We start from the raw sequence: 11,181 nt of genomic DNA on the forward strand, positions 1-11,181 counted from the left end.
TGAACCATGAGAGACTATGGACTCTGAAAAACAATCTGAGGGGTTTGAAGTGGCGGGGAGTTGGAAGGTTGGGGTACCAGGTGGTGGGTATTATAGAGGGCACGGATTGCATGGAGCACTGGGTTTGGTGAAAAAATAATACTGTTATGCCGAAAATAAATAAAAAATAAATTAAAAAAAAGGACAGGAAACAACGTGTGTTGGAGGGGATGTGGAGAAATGGAACCCTCTTACATTGTTGGTGGGAATGCAAATTGTTTCAGCCACGTTGGAAAACAGTGTGGACATTCTGTGGAAATTAAAAATAGTGCTTCCCAATGACCCTGAAATTGCACTACTGGGTATTTAGCACAAAGATACCGAAGAGTGAAAAGAAGGGCCATCTGTACTAAGGTTGAGAGAAGCAATGGCCACAATCCCCAAACTGTGGAAAGAATCAAGATGCCCTTCAACGGACAAATGGATAAGGAAGATGGGGTCCATATACACTATGAAGTATCATGCCTCCATCAGAAGGGATGAATACCCTACTTTTGTATCCACATGAACAGAAATGGAGGAGATTATGCTGAGTGAAATAAGTCAAGGCGAGAGAGAGTCGATTATTGTATGGTTTCACTTATTTGTGAAGCATAAGGAATAACACAGAAGACATGGGGAAATGGAGAGGAGAAGTGAGTTGGGGGAAATTGGAGGGGGAGACAAATCATGAGACACTGTGAACTCTGAAAAACAACCTGAGGGTTCTGAAGAGGAGGAGGATGGGAGGTTGGGTGAAGCTGGTGGTGGGTATTATGGAGGGCACATATTGCATGGAGCACTGGGTGTGGTATGTAAACAATGAACTCTGGAACACTGAAAATAAATTTAAAAAAATAAATAAACTTTTAAAAAAAAAATAAATAAATAAATAAACTTTTAAAATATTTTAATAATCCCAAGAAAAGACAGTAAAACAGGGATTTTATTGTGGGTCAGTTGAAAATTTTTGATGGCTCTGCCAAGTCAAAGGCAAAGAATTAGTCTTTCTAATAAGACTTCCCATTTGTATAGTAGAAGATGAAGGAATGAGCCTTATGGTTGTAAGTAATGAATCATTGGACTATAAAGACTGATGACTAATTCCTGCAAGAACTATAAAATCAGTGAATTTTTATTATTTTTATTTATTTATTTATTTTTATTTTCAGTGTAACAGTATTCTTTGTTTTTTTTCACCACACTCAGTGCTCCATGCAATCCATGCCCTCTTTAATGCCCACCACCTGGTTCCCCCAACCTCCTACCTCCATGCTCCTTCAAACCCCTCAGATTGTTTTTCAGAGTCCATAGTCTCTCATGGGTTTGAAGCAGCTGGAGGTGGGAGGTTGGGGGAACCAGGTGGTGTGTATTAGAGAGGGCATGGATTGCATGGAGCACTGGGTGTGGTGCAAAAACAAGGAATACTATTATGCTGAAAATAAAAAAAAATTAAATTTTAATTTTAATTTTAAAAAATTAGCAAAAGAGAAAATAAGTTGCCAACAGGTGTAAGGGATAAATAGAGTCCCTGGACAATGAGAATGGAAATACCTAAGAACACGATGTTAATAAAACTATTAGAGTAGGAAGAGAGCTTACCCAAGATCTCAGGTGAAATTTCTCCAGTCCCCAAGATCACCAGCTGGTTCTGAAGGTCTTGTGTTTGCTGTGTGCACACAGAGACCAGAAGATTCCAGTGTGTCCATGAGAGTGCTTAGATTGAGGTGCTGTATGGGAGAAGCCTTCCATCATAACTACCTGATCCTTCAGTTGCTGATATAATTTCCATGTGTGTGTCCTTTACCATCCCCATGTGAAACCCAACATGTGATGGGACGAGGACGTGGAGACTTTGGGAAGGGTGCCTCAGGAGGGTAAAGCCTCATTCTTGGAATAGTGCCCCTCCTCACAGAAGAAAACTCACACCACGGGCACAGGAAGGGATTAAAACTGAGGGGCTACAGAATACAGATCTTTCTGAGGAAAAGAAAGAGACACTCAGGGACAATGGTGATACCAGGTAGAGGACAAGGACCCTACAACACTTTCCAGACCAAATCCTGGAGAGTCCATCCTGGGCCTCACTCATTTTTCCCTGTGTCCTTGCGGTATTGGCCAGTACCTCTCTCTATTCTTCATTGGATTTTTCAGGAACATCTATGAGGCTTCTGGCAGCATCAAGGGAGAAAGTGTTGCTTGAGGTATAAGGTGAAAGTGTCGGGAGAGGGGATGACCAGCAGAATGCAGCCCCATGAATGGACAGAAAGAAAGCTGTCTGGTGAAGAGTGATTGTCTGAAATCTGGTGAAGCTCTTCAAGCACAGACCGCACTCACCTGTCGCTCTACTTCCCTGCCCACCAGGAGATCTGGAGCACAATCAGCTGAGTCAGATAACTTGGCGCTGCTTCTCTTCCACCCCAGTTCTCAGGATTATCTCTCCTGATAACCTCTCCTGAGCCATGGGGTCACCATGGCTCCCAGTTGCAGGTACAAGATAGTCAGGGGATGAATTCTTATGCCTGTCCTCAGTCCCAGAACCAGCCTCACACATGTTGGTGTTCACACTGTCCAGCAGGACCAAGCATATTCCAGAGTACATTTATTAACAAAACCTCCTGTTTGGTGGGCATGAAGCCAGTATCCAGCCAGGTCTGAGGCACACACACCACTGATCCTGCTGTGTGGTGTGTGCAGCCCAACTGTACAAGCTCAGAGTACAGGCTGGAGGATGGGACACTCTTGCAGTCACCACAATCCTCCCCATACCCAGAAGCATAGCTGTCCCTGAAGAAGAACCACGAAGACTTTCTTCATATGACATCAAGCTCTTGTGACGAGACAGTTTATCCAAACCAGAAGCAAATGCATCTCCTCCACTGTGGCTTCTTATGTGAATTACCAGCTGTTCTGGAAATGTTAGAAAGACAGGACAGTTCTTCATGGAGCCCATCTGCACAGTTGAGAAGGTGACTGAATTCTTGGAGGGAGACCCCTATCTAGAGACCCTTTATTGTCACTCAAGCAGGGGACCCTGACCCAACAAGACAGCATTCCAGATCACCTGTCCCTGCATCATCACCTGCCTTTGTTTAGGAAAGACTGCCCTGTCCAGTGACCTCCAGAGTCCTGTCCTTAGTATCCTGGCTGTGCACACTGGGAAAGGGGACCTCCTGGGGCTGCAAGTCTACTGGGGCCTTCCCCACATGCCAAGGGCTCAGTGAAGGCAGCAATGACAGGGTGGGTGAGCCCAGGAATGGCCCTCTGAGGAGCAAGCATGGGCTCTTCTGTCCACAGCATCTGCAGGGTCCCAGGTGCTGGAAGAACACAAAAAACCCAATGTGCATGCATTTCCCAGTCTCTGCTTGAATTCTTTGCTTTTGTTGTGTCGTCATGAATGGAGGCACACACCTGGTCCCAGCATCAAGGGGAGGGCACTGTCCATGTGCTGAGTACAGGGAAAATGGAAAATTGGATCCCTACTGCTAATATCAGCGACAGCATCGGTGCATGTTATTGGATAGTGGGTGTGGAGCAGACTGTGAGCTACATGCGTGTGCATGAGCACATACAATCAGACGTAACCTTCAATCCCAGAAACCTAAAGGATACAAGAGGCCCCACCCCAATATCCACCAGAGTTTATGGACTCCCAAAGAGTACAGACTGTGTCAGTTCAGCTGGGGGCTCCAAGGAAGGGGCTCCCGGGTGGGTTCTGAGATCCCTTGCTTGGGGTCTCCCTGTAGAGTGTGCAGGTCTTGTAAGGCCATCTCACTATTACGGGAGATGTTATCAGAGCACATGGTGTCACAGGAAGAGCTCCCTGAAGGCACAGCACACACATTGTAGGGGCAGAACGTTTTACCACATTCCTTTCTAGGACCTTCAACTGCTTTAAGAATTAAATTGACTTAAGAAAACCAGAGCATAATGAATTTAATTTTGCATTTATTTTATTCTCATTGTTATATTTATTTTTTTCTTTCAAAAGCAGACTTGGCTTCTTAAATTTTTATTTATTTTTTTAAATTTCTTTTCAGTTTTTTATTATGTTATGTTAGTCACTATGCAGTACATTATTAGTTTTGATGCAGTGTTCCAACACTCATTGTTTACATATAACACACAGGGTTCCATGCAATACATGACCTCCTTCATGCCTATCATTGGGCTGAGCCATCCCCTTAACCCCCTCCCCTCTAAAACCCTCAGATTGTTTCCTGAAGTGCACAGTTCTCATGGTTCATCACCCTTTCCAATCCGACCCCCCTTCACTTGTCAGTTCCTTCTCCTAATGTCCACCATCGTGACATTCACGATGTTCCACAAGTGAGTTAAACCATACAATAATTGACTTTCACTGCTTGACTTTTTTCACACAGTATAATCTCCTCCAGTCGCGTCCACACTGAAAAAAAGTTGGGTATTCATACTTTCTGATGGTTGAGTAATATTCCACTGTATATATGGGCCACATCTTCTTTATCCATACATCATGTCTCTTTCCACTCTGGACATTGCTGCTATAAACATTGGGGTACAGATGCCCCTTCTTTTCACTACATCTGTATCTTTGGTGTAAATGCAGTGCAATAAGAGTCATACAAATGTAAGACACAAAGATATGAGGAAAGAAGAAAACTCTTAAACCTTTGGAAAGATCAACAGTAAATTTGTGAAGAATGATAATAAAGAGAAGCATGGGTTTGTGGAAATACATTTGGAAAGAAATAAGTTTTGTTTGTAAAGCATCCGGGTTCTTAAAGTCCTAATTCTGGTGCTAAGGACATCTCTCTCATTCTGGTACAGAGAGGGAGCCTTTCCCATTGGACACTTATCTTCAGGCTTCAGGGTCACAGGGACCTGACAGGATGCATGGGCTATCTCAAGATAGCCCTTAATTCCAGAGGCACATGCGGGGTGACATTTTCTGCTTCCATTTGCCATGTAATACTGGAGTAGAGACACTGCAGTAAGTACTCCATGAGCCCAGACTGCGTCCTCCCTCCAGGACAGGGTCTGGACTGCATGGGGTGCTCAGGACCACCCAACATAGGGCTGCTGACCCAGGAACGGGTACCCAGGGCTCTGGGGACATCTTTCCTCTCAGAATTCAGGGTTTCCTTTTGCAGAAAACAATGTAACATATAAGTAGGACATGGAAAGCTAAAGGGTGTGTAGATACCCTGTTCTATCGGTAGTACTTACCAAACTCAAGGCAATGAGAAGATAATTGAAGAGGATGATATCCCAGGACATTTAGATGTCTTAAATGTAAAAAAATGGAGGAATGAATGCACTTATAAGCTCATGGATGGAGCATTTTGGAGACACACTGATCCACAAGTAAGTTATTCAGATAGCAGAGCCAAGAACAGGTTCAGGGTGTTTCTCTGTCTTTCCAAGGTGGGGTTGCATGAGGGGCATTTCCTGGGCTTTTTTTCATTCAGTGGAGAAGCTCTGTCTAAACACAGTTCAGAGAGCTGCAGGGTACCCATGTATTCAAACAAGGATTAGGACTTGGGTACTCACCATATGACTGAGCTCAGTCCCTGTGATGTCTATCTGCTTCTTCTTTTGATGGGTCTGGTCTTGAATATTAAATACTATTCCTTATGAATATGCAAATAGTCTAAGCTGCATCATGGTAAGTATGGGAATATCTGCGAACTGAGAGCATCACCCAACAACTGCACCCTCCACTACAGAATCCTCTGAGAGCACAGCCAGTCACCATGACCTGGAGCTGGATAATCCTCTTCTTGGTGGCCCTGGCTACAGGTAAGTGACTCCCAGTCTCTGGGCTGAGGAGGAGAAAAAGGCCAATCAAAGATGAATTCATCCCCACCTGCTCTCTCTCCACAGGTGTGTACACCCAGGTGCATCTGTTACAGTCTGGGGCAGAGGTGAGGAATCCTGGAGCATCTGTGAAGGTCTCCTGCAAGGCATCTGGATACACATTCACAGACTACTATATGCACTGGGTGCGACAGGCCCCAGAACGAGGGCTTGAGTGGATGGGACGAATTGACCCTGAAGATGGTGCCACAAATATTGCACAGAAATACCAGGCTAGAGTCACACTTACGGCAGACACATCCACAAACACGGCCTACATGGAACTGAGAAGTCTGAGGCCTGAGGACACAGCTGTGTATTACTGTGCAAGACACAGTGTGAGAACCCACATCCTGCATGTGTCAGAAACCATGAGAAGGGACGGCTTTGTTGGTGGGTTGAGGAGGAAGGGGACAGAGTATGCCTGACTTCCTCATACAAATGAGTAAGAAGTTTGGGATAAAAATAATGCTTTTGTGTGCACACCAACCTCTGTAGAAAGATTGGAAGAGTCCAGAAACGCTGTAGAAAGATAAGGCTTAAATACTTTGCATCTAAATTTTTTCTTTTTAGTTTTTTCAGAGGGATATATGCAATCTCTATGTGGATGGAGAGAATGTCTGTCAAAGCATCGTTTGGGAAGATTATGAGGAGGCAAGCTGCAGAGTACAGGAATGTAGCTCAGTCCCTAACAAGTTCTGAATGTCTTCCTCTATTTTTGAAATATGACCATGTGCTTGGTGAAAAGAAATGATATGAAATGGAGGGTTTCTATGGATGAATGTCTATGCCCCAACTCCACTGAGCATCACACACAGTACATTCTGGTAGGAGACTCATGAACTCATGGTCACAAGTCACGGTCTGACAGATGTGCCAATTTCAAGCTCACTCTACAGCAGCTCCTCATCCTTGCAGTCTACCTTTCAGTGCTGAGTGCAGAGGCTCCTACCCAAGGACTGCTGCCTGAAAGTGTCCCTGTCCCTGGGGTTGTTATGCAGAACAGGAGCTGCAGGGGGAGATATTTGTAAGACTCGCTACCTGCCCTGCAGTATTTACTGTGATCACTGGATCCTGGTACCACACACAGGGCTCAGGACTACACATGTTTGATGTCCTACTGCCTGGAGGTCTACAAGAAATCAAATCCACTAGGCTACACTCAGTGCTGGGAGGGATACACCCCTGCAGGAGCGCTGGGGTTGAGTCTGTTTTTCTAGGTTTCCAGAGCTTCACCCCTTGTATTTTCAGACTTGTGACTCCTTACTCAAACCTACCGGCAAGAAGACCATTGATTATCTATGGTCACATGACTCAACTCTTCTACTGGGGCATAACCTTCCTCTGCTGCCTCTCAAAAGAGCACTTGACATGACATTAGGAACCACCCAGATTCTCCTGAAAGGAAGTTCTGCTATTTTACTTAAGTATAGTTGACAGACAGTTACATGTTTCTGAAGGACGACACAGTGACTGGACAAGATTATATGGTGTGCTGTGCTCATCACAGGGGTATCTATTATCAGGGAAATATTTGAATCTTAAGGTCTCTATGTTAATGAAATAAGGCAAAGTCTCATTCATCTTATAAGAGAACCCTCACAAATTCTAGTCATTATCAAGCCACCACAGTCGACCATCAGGACTCAAAGCTCCACATCCATCCGGTATACCCATACATTTATCACATCCCTACATCCCCCAAAGCCTCAGTTTAGTAATACATAAACTCCAGTTCAACATCTATGTATCCTCACCCAAAATCCCCACATCTCATCATCTAAAACACATACAGGCAGCACTCTGAGTGGAAATCCATCCTGGGAAATTCTCCTCTTCACCTGAGAACCCATGATACTCAAAAATACATTATATGTTTCCAAAATGTCTGGTTCAGCCTACAAGGAACATCAGTTGGAGACACTCCCATTGTACGGATCACATAGAGGGACTAAAGGGATTAACCGTTGTTTCTATGAACAGCTGGGAAACAATTAGTTTCTGAGGCCTGAGATTCTCTGTAGTAGAGAACTCTACACTGGGTCTATGGCTCTGCATTGTGGGTCAATTTTCCTTTTTCAGGATCTGTGCCAGTGTGAGACTATGCCTCCTTTCACTGGAATGCTCCCTGCTAAGAGAATCTGGGGAGACATTGGCCACTTTTCACCTTGTCCTCTATTCCCATTCAGCCCTAGGTGGGAATGACCATACCTCTCCAACTTTGTCAAAACTGTGTGGGACTCTGTTGCATGAGGGATTCACTGCAGCTAGATAAGATCATGCCACAGCAACACTACAAAACTGATAATAATCACATTTATTGAAGATTCAGGTTTCCTGATTTTCACAAATTTGTGGAGCTTAGATTGGCCAACATGGATGTTCATATGTATAACTGGTACTATTCCAGAAATGTCCAGTGTCTGCATGTCATTTTACCTAGTGCTAATAACAATATGATTGGAGGAATTCTCCAGGACTTGACAATAAAGGGGACCATCTCTAGTGTAGATATGGGGTGAGGTTGGGGGTGAACATGAAGCCAGCCAGCGACTCCTCAGGGCACCCTCCACAACACCTAAACAGCACCCCTATTCAGTCATGGGCTGATGAGGAGGGAGGGTTAAACTTATGGTCCTCTGTGTCTCACGAGGCCAGCTGTCCATATCAAGACCCCATATCCATGGATTTTTGTGAAGGGAATGTAGACTCACTGCACATAGCTCAAGAAGATGTCTGTTTACACAGTATATGAAAATGACCTGTACATTGACCCTGTATTACGGAACATTTTCCTCCCTCTCTGCCTGGGTGGCTTGGTGGGTTGAGCCTCTGCCTTTGGCTCCAATCGTGGTCTTCGGGGTCCTGGGATCAGGCCCCGCTTTGGACTCTGCTCAGCGGGGGTCCTGCTTCCCCCTCTCTCTCTGCCTGCCTCTCTGCCTACTTCTGATCTCTCTCTATATATATATATGTTAAATAAATAAATGAAATATTTATAAAATTTAAAAAAGCAAGCTAGGTTAAGAGTCTTGGAATAGCTTCCTGTTATCTGCCGGCTCACATCTCTGCCTCTGTAGCTATGAAGAGCACCTTCTTCCACTCCTGTTCTCTCAGTTCTGAAAGAGGGGATGTCCCAATGAGAGCTGGAGATGAATAGCCACAGCAAAGGGCTCACTGCTACTCCATGAGAGACTCACATCCATCCCATGCTGCAATGACTTGTATAACCCCACAGGTGTCAGACCCTTGGTGAAGACACAAGTCTTCCCAAATCCACCTTCCACAGTCAAAAAGGTAAGCACTGGGTTTAAGGTAGTGACAAAGGCAGTGACTCCTGGTCCAGGTTGGGAATCCTGTGCTCCACATTCATGCTTCTGGTCTTTACTTTCTGTGAGTGCTCAGGTCAAGGACTCACTCAGGGAAGAGGATTTCTGCCCCATTGTAAAGTGCCTTCACTATCTTCTTGTTCTTTCTTCACAGGTGTTCCACCCCAGGTCTTCCTGCAGGATTCTGGTTCTGGGTAAGTGAATCTCAGAGAGTCCCTTATTACTCACCTGCCTCTTCTCGGGTTCTCACTGAGCACTTCTTATCCTAGATCCATCAGCCTCTGGGAAGTCACTGGGGTGGATCCCAGTATCTGCTGGGACAATGTTAAGTAATACAACCTATCTCTAAGGAGCTATCTTATAATTTCCAAGGACCCCTCCGAACAGCAGGGGATCCTGACAATGACCAGCATGGAAACTTCCCACCCAGCCATTTATTACCATGTATAGAGGATACAGAGACACAGTTCAGGTGGTTCCTTGACAAGATCTACCACGGGCCCTCTCCTAAGCCCCACTTCTGCAGAACTGGAAATTGTGAACAGATGGAATTTCCTGCCAGGCCTGAATTTCCTATCCTAAATTCGCTGTCTCAGAGTCCTGACTTCCTTTTTCTTTTATTTTTTTAATTTATTTTTTATTTATTTTCAGCATAACAGTATTCATTATTTTTTCACCACACCTAGTGCTCCATGCAATCTGTGCCCTCTATAATACCCACTACCTGGTACCCCGACCTCTCACCCTGGCCGCTTCAAAACCCTCAGATTGTTTTTCAGGGTCCATAGTCTCTCATGGTTCACCTCCCCTTCCAATTTTCCCCAACTCCCTTCTCCTCTCCATCTCCCATTGTTCTCTGTATTGTTTCTTATGCTCCACAAATAAGTGAAACCATATGATAATTGACTCTCTCTGCTTGACTTATTTAAGTTAGCATCATCTGTTCCAGGCCTGCCCATGTTGCTACAAAAGTTGAGTATTCGTCCTTTCTGATGGAGGCATAATACTCCATAGTGTATATGGACCACATCTTCCTCATCCATTTTTCCATTGAAGGGCATCTTGGTTCTTTCCACAGTTTGGCGACCATGGCCATTGCTGACACTACATCATTCTTAAATGGTCTATCCACCAAGAAGATCTAACAATTGTAAATGTTTTTGCCCCCAATACAGGAGCGGGCAATTACTTAAGACAACAGTTAATCAAGATAAAGAGTCATATTGATATGAACACATTATCTGTAGGGAAACTTAACACACCTCTCGCAGTAATAGAGAGATCATCCAAGCATAAAATCAATAAGGAAACAAGAGCATTGAATGACACATTGGACCAGATTGACCTCAACAATATATACAGAACTTTTCTCCCTAAAACAACAGAATACTCATTCTTCTCAAGTGCACATGGAACTTTTTCCAGAATAGACCACATACTGGGTCACAAATCAGGACTCAATCAATACCAAAAGACTGAAAATATTCCCTGCATATTCTCAGACCACAATGACTTGAAACTGGAGCTCAACCACAAGAAAAAGTTGTGGTTTTTTTTTCTGAAAAATAAAATAAGATGAGGGGAGAATTAAGACATATAAATTGAGGACTTGTCATAACGAATGCTTCATATATAAAATATAGATCACAGATAAATAAAATATATATAAATAAAAAAGGAAAATAGAAAAAAAATAAGTACGTGTATTTATAAAAATTAAACTTAAAAATATAAATAGAAAGTAATGTATAAAGTAAAGAAAGATGTTTCAGAAAATAAATCAGAAATAAAAAGAAAGAAAGCAAAGCCCACTTCCTTAGGAACTGAAAGGGTGCCACACTTTATGATCATTACACTTGGTGAGATGGAATTGTCCTGTGGATCTTCTGGGGGAGGTGCCTGCTGTGATTATTCTCAGCAGTTTGCCCTCATGGAAATGCACATTTTGGGAGCAGGGGACAGAGCTTGGTGTAAGCAGGTCTGCCCTCCACTAGGTGCC

The 11,181-nt window shown here is 43.9% G+C and overlaps 1 protein-coding gene across 1 annotated transcript in view; it reads left to right on the top strand.

Moving 5' to 3' along the window:
* Positions 1-6,188, top strand: part of LOC309867990 (uncharacterized protein) — a 368,605-nt gene extending 362,417 nt beyond the window's left edge. The window contains exons 11-12 of the mRNA XM_082737339.1: positions 5,650-5,799; positions 5,884-6,188. The gene's annotated coding sequence lies outside the window, so the exon portion shown is untranslated. The remainder of the gene's footprint in view (positions 1-5,649; positions 5,800-5,883) is intronic.
* Positions 6,189-11,181: the final 4,993 nt, after the last annotated feature.

This window comes from Mustela nivalis, assembly GCF_964662115.1.
Source record: "Mustela nivalis genome assembly, chromosome: 6".
Taxonomy (NCBI): domain Eukaryota; kingdom Metazoa; phylum Chordata; class Mammalia; order Carnivora; family Mustelidae; genus Mustela; species Mustela nivalis.